We start from the raw sequence: 6,000 nt of genomic DNA on the forward strand, positions 1-6,000 counted from the left end.
GGGGAGCCGATGTGGCTCAGTGGCTGAGCACCTTCTTCCCACGTACGAGGTTCCAGGTTCAATCCCCAGCCCCGGTAGCTCCAAAACAAAACAAACAAACAAAAAAAACACGAACAAACAAAACAACTCATTTTACCCCATGAATGAGTTGCCCCAAACCGGGTGGCTTGAAACTCCAGAAATTTGTTTTCTCTTGGCCCTGGAGGCTGGAAGTCGGGATCGACGGAGGCGGGCTGCGCTCTCCTCAGGCTCTAGGGCGAATCCGTTCCTTGCGTCTTCTGGTTTATGGGCGCTGCCTGCGTTACTTCGCGTTCTTTGACTCGTGGCGGCATCGCTCCAAACTCTGCCTCCGTGGTAGAAAGGAAGGTGGGAAGAAATGGCCGTGATCCTGGGGGCCCCTGGGAGACCCCGCTGGCGCTCTCCAGGGTTCTGACAGCAGAACCTAAGAGCAGACACCGCGGAAGGACTCTTTTCTGGAGGGCGCGCTGTGAATCCGAAGCTGTGTTCAATGACTTATGCAAGAGAGCACAGTGGTTGGTTTCACTGCATCTATAAACAAAAGAAGCTTTTTTTCCCTCTCCCCTGATCGCGAGTAAGCAACATCTCAGGGATATCTTTCCACCAACATAATTTCAAACTGTTTACATGATTACCGAAAACATAACCTATGTTAGAAGCAGACCTCCTACATATGGATAATGGAGAATAAAAACAATGAACCCTTATAGAGCACTTGCCAAGTGTCATGCATTAACTCATTTAATTTGGATTTATTTTTTCTATTTTCCATTTTAAGCACTTTCAACTGTCCAATTTCTTGGTATTATTTACATTCTCAATATTGGGCTAACATCACCAACATCCATTACCAAACTTTTTCCGTCAGCTCAAACAGGAACTCTGCACTGTTAGGCAATAACTCCCTTTTCCTCACCCCCCATCTCCTGGTATCCAGTAATCTGCTTTCTGTCTCTATGAATTTGTTTGTTCTAGGTACTTCATATATGTGAGAGCATAAAATATTTGTTTTTCTGTGTCTGGCTTATTTCACTCGGCATGATGCCACCAAGGTTCATCCTTATTGTCACGTGCATTAGGATTCCATTCCTTTTTATGGCTAAATAATATTCCATTGTGTGAATATACCAGGTTTTGTTTACCCATTTCATTGGTTGACAGACACTTAGGTTGCTTCCATCGTTTGGCAATTGAGGCGAATGCTGCTGTGAACATATGTGTACAAGTATCTGTCCAAGTCCCTGCTTTCAATTCTTTTGGGCATAGTAGTGGGATTGCCAGGTCAGACCGAAATTCTGTGGTCAATTTTATTGAATGGAGCCACGCAGTAGCTGCACCATTTTATATTCCTGCCAACACTTGTTATTGTCTTTTTAAAATATAATAGTCATCCTTGTGGGTGTGAAAGGGCAGAAGGCGCAGCCCGACTCTAGCATCTCAGTCCCAATCACACACCCAAGTCCCCAAATGGCCTCTATGTCTCTTCCCATCCAGTTCTCCACCAAGTTCCCATCCTGACATGTACTTCAAAGGCTCTCATCTCTCTTCTCTTCTTCCTTCCAGGCTGCCCGCCCCACTGGTGTCCACTCAGGCCCCAGAGTGACCTTCCCAAATGGGAGACCAGATCCTCCCGCTTCCACTCCCATCCACTGCTGGTTGGAGTGTGAAATGGCTGCTTTGGAAAACAGTTGGGCCGATTCTTGAAAAATGAAGCATGCATCTACCATATAGCCCAGCAATTCTTCTTTACCCAAGAGACACGAAAAGTGTTTGTCTACCTAAAGGCTTGGGCATGAACATTCACAGTAGCTTTATTTTTCATAGCCTCAAATTGGAAATCACTTAAATGTCCATCATGAATGAATAAACGAATTGTGGTCTATCCATACAATGAAATACTCCCCAGCTATAAAAAGGCATGAGATATTAATACATAAAACCACTTGGACGAGTCTCAAAATAATGTCACGTGAAAGAGGCTGGGAGAAGAAGACAAACTATTTGCATCCATTTATAGAAAATACAGACTAGAAAATAGAGTTCTGGAAAACAGATCCGTGTTTGCCTGGGATGGGAGGAGCAGGAGGTAGGGATTAGAAAGGGACACAGGAAATGTTAGGGACGATGGATATGTTCTCTATCTTGAATGTGGTGATGGTTTTGTGGGCATTTGCATGTGTCAAAACTTATCAAATTGTACATTTTAAAAATGCACAATTTCTCTTTTACACTAAAGCTCTGAAAGAAAAATACCTCCCCCTTCCACACTCCCCTGCCCAGACTGCCAGACTAAATGGCTTAGTGGTTAAAAGTGTGAAGCTTGTTATAACTGACTTCAAATCCCAAATCCCCACTTCCCAGCCTGGACCCACCACTTCCCTGACTGAGCCTCCTCCTTCTCATCCATAAAAGGAAGATGAACTCAGCACCTCTTTCCAGGTCTCTCCTTCCAGTAAGAGGAGACCTCACTTAGTCCGGCCTCTGAAACCCTCCCTAAAAAGTGACCTTTCCCTCCTTCCTGGATGGATTCACAACTGAGGGCCATGGTCCTTGGTTCTGGCATCTAAGAAGGGAGGGGTATGGACAGGGATTTTCAAACCTGTTCATTTTGAGCAGTGTTCACCTTCCAAGAAATCACATCTGAGGAGCCGCCCCAATTCGCGAGACACCATTTGTTCTGGTTGTTGTGGGGAGGGGGCTATTGGCTGGAGGTCACTTCCTGGAACTCCCTGGCTCTGTCATGAAATCCTGTTCCCACCTTCTTTGCCCCACCCCCAAAGCTGGGAGACCCCAGAGGCCGGCTCTGACCCCACTATGCCCCCTTCTGTCCCTTGTTCAAATAACTGTCACTGGGTACCAACTTCCTACAAATTCATGACCTTCTTGACTCTGCATTCGAGGCCACAGTGCCCTGGAGGAAATGCATCGTTTATTTAGTTTTTAAAAAAAATCTTCCCAGGGTCTCATCGGACAGAGTGCTCTCTATGTCCCCTGTGCACTGCACTGCTTCTGTTCACCTGTTTTCTCAGCTTGGATGAAGTTACAGTCCCTTCTCCCTATCCTGTCTGCCTTGCTTCTACCCCAGCCTGGCAGACTGGCATTTGGAGAATAGCCAGGTGATGAAATAGCCCCAGTATGACTTCTAGATTAAGAAATGAATGAATAAGAAATGAGTTAGAGTTCACATCCATTCAATAAATATTTATTGAGCACCTATTATATCCCAGGTTGTGTGACTACAGCAATTAGCCAGACAGACCAGAATTCTTCCCTTCAGGGAGCTCACAATTTTTCAGGGAAGGTGGATATTTAAGAAACAAAGACTCCTGTTAGGAAGGAGGCATTTGGGGTGTTGACAGAGGCATTTAACAGGGAATCTGACTAAGCCTTGGAGGTCAAGGAAGGTTCCTGGAGATGTCATTTCACCTGAAATTTCAAGGAGGAGAAATTTCAAAAGGAGCTTGGAGGAGGCAAAAGGAAAGCAAGTGCCCTGGGACTAGGAAGAGGTTGGCGTGGATATAGTGAGAAAGGGAGAGGCTTTATTTCTCATCACAAGCGCAGTGAGAATCCACTAAAGAGAATTAAGCATGCGTGTGCTGAAACCGCCCAGCATTTGATTTCAGAGTGGCCTTTCAGTCAGAACCCAGCTGCTATCACTGTGGTCGCCACTAGAGGGCAATGCTTTCTCATGGCTTCGCGGACCGCAGCGAGAAGACCGGGAAAATAAGGTCACAGGTGGGAAACTTGATGGCCGACAGAGACCAGGCCTGTTAGTGAGGGGATGGGTGTGAGACCTAAATGGTCACTGGGTTTCCCCTTCCTTCTCCCATTTTAAAAAATAAACTTTTAAATTTTGAGATAATTTCAAACTTACAGGACAGTTGTACATATAATTAGAAAATCCATGTGGGGAACTCCCCCACTGATACCCATACCCACCCAACTTTTAACATTTTATCACATTTGCCATCCATCCATCTATCTATCTATCTATCTATCTATCTATCTATCTATCTATCTATCTATCTATCATCTATCTATCATATATATCTGTCATTTATCTATCTATAACTACCATCTATCTCTATTATCTATGTCTATCTATCATTTATCTATCTGTAACTATCCTCCATCCAAGTATCTATCTATCTCTGTCTATCTATCATCTACCTATCATCTATTTTCTAAACATTTGACAGTAGTTAGGGTATATCATGCTCTTGAACACTTAATACTTCATTGTTCTTTCCTAAGAACAAGGATATTCATTTATGTAAACACTTTAAGTGCAGTTATCAAATTCAAGACATTCAGGGTTGATATACGTCTTATAGTCTATGTCCCAATTTTTTCGTATGTTCCAGTAATGCCTTTTTGGGCATTTTCTTCTCCATTATTAGTTCCAATCTCTTCATTCTCTCTCTATTTTTTTTTGTTTTTAATTGTGGAAACATACATACAATATGTGCTTTCCCATATCAAAACCACTCCAAGAATACGATTTAGTGGGATTAATCACATTCACATTGTTGTGCTTCCCTTACCACCATCCATTACTGGAAATTTTCTGTCACCCCAAACAGAAACCCTGTACCTATTTGCATTAATTCCACATCCCTCCCTTCCCCCTCCCCCCAGTAAAAGAACCCTACTTTCTGTCTCTATGTGTTTGCATAATCCAGCTATTTCAAGTAAGCAGAATCACATAACATCTGTCCTTTTGGTTTGACTCATTTCATTCAGCATAATGTTCCTTCTCCCACTTTTGATAGAATAAAAATATTTCTGTGCCATGGAAAAAACAAAATAAATTCCAAACTGATTAAAGATAACTTGTGAAAAATAAATGAATACAAATCATAGAAGGAACTTGCAAGACTATTTATACAACCTAAGGTTGAAAACTTGTTGTTTAGCTGAGATAGGAAAACTAGATGTGTTGAATCAGAAGATAGAAGTATTTGATTATATGTGAATTAATAAAAATTTAAGGAAAATATTATAAATAAAAAACCATAAATAAAGATTAGTTAGTTGTTTGAAAAGGGTTAGTACCTTCCTATATAGAGTTTTTATACATTGATTTAAAAAATGGCATTACACATTGATAAGCCAAAAAACATAAATTGAAAAGTGAGAAAGGATTTGAATAGGTGCTTCTCAGAAGAACACAACCAAGTGGCCAAAAGACATGAAAATATAGTCCCCAGAGAGTACAAATTTCTGTAACAATGAACTGTCACTTCATACTCAAGAGAATGGCAACAACAAAAAAGAGTGACGAGGTGCTACTGTAATTGAAATTAGAGTGGAAATTAGAAAATTTATATGCGCAATTGTGCAGGTTTAGCTTGTCCATGATTTCCAATATTTTCTAAAGTTGAACAAAAGTTTTCAAATAATCATCATAAAATATGCAATAATAAAGTGATAAAAACATTTAAAAGTGATAACACCTACTGCTGACAGAGACGCAGAGAAAAGGGTACTGGCATAAATTACCCTATAATTAGAACCCTTCCCCCTAACATAAAAATCCACATCTGAGCCTGTCCCTTGGCAATCTCTGCTCTGTGTCATCATGTTTCAGTGGTGGAGCTTATTCTCTAGGACTTGCTGACATTTTTCTCATCCCATCTTAGGTAAGACCCAAAGAAGGTATGATGGTTTGAAGCTAAATGGACCCCAGAAAACTCATGTCCTTGGAGCTAATCCATTCCTGTGGGTGTGAACTTATTATAAGCGGGACTTTTTTATTATGTTATTCAGTGAGGCGTGACTCAGGGTGGTTCTCTTTTTTTTTAATTAGAGATTTATTTTGTTTATTTCTCTCCCCTCCCCCACCCCCACCCCACCCCCAGTTGTCTGTTCTTTGTGTCCATTTTGCTGTGTGTTCTTTGTCGGCTTCTGTTGTTGTCAGCGGCATGGGAATCTGTTTCTTTTTGTTGTGTCATCTTGCTGCGTCAGCTCTCCACGTGTGCG

This window comes from Dasypus novemcinctus, chromosome 19, assembly GCF_030445035.2.
Source record: "Dasypus novemcinctus isolate mDasNov1 chromosome 19, mDasNov1.1.hap2, whole genome shotgun sequence".
In the NCBI taxonomy this organism is placed as follows: Eukaryota; Metazoa; Chordata; class Mammalia; order Cingulata; family Dasypodidae; genus Dasypus; species Dasypus novemcinctus.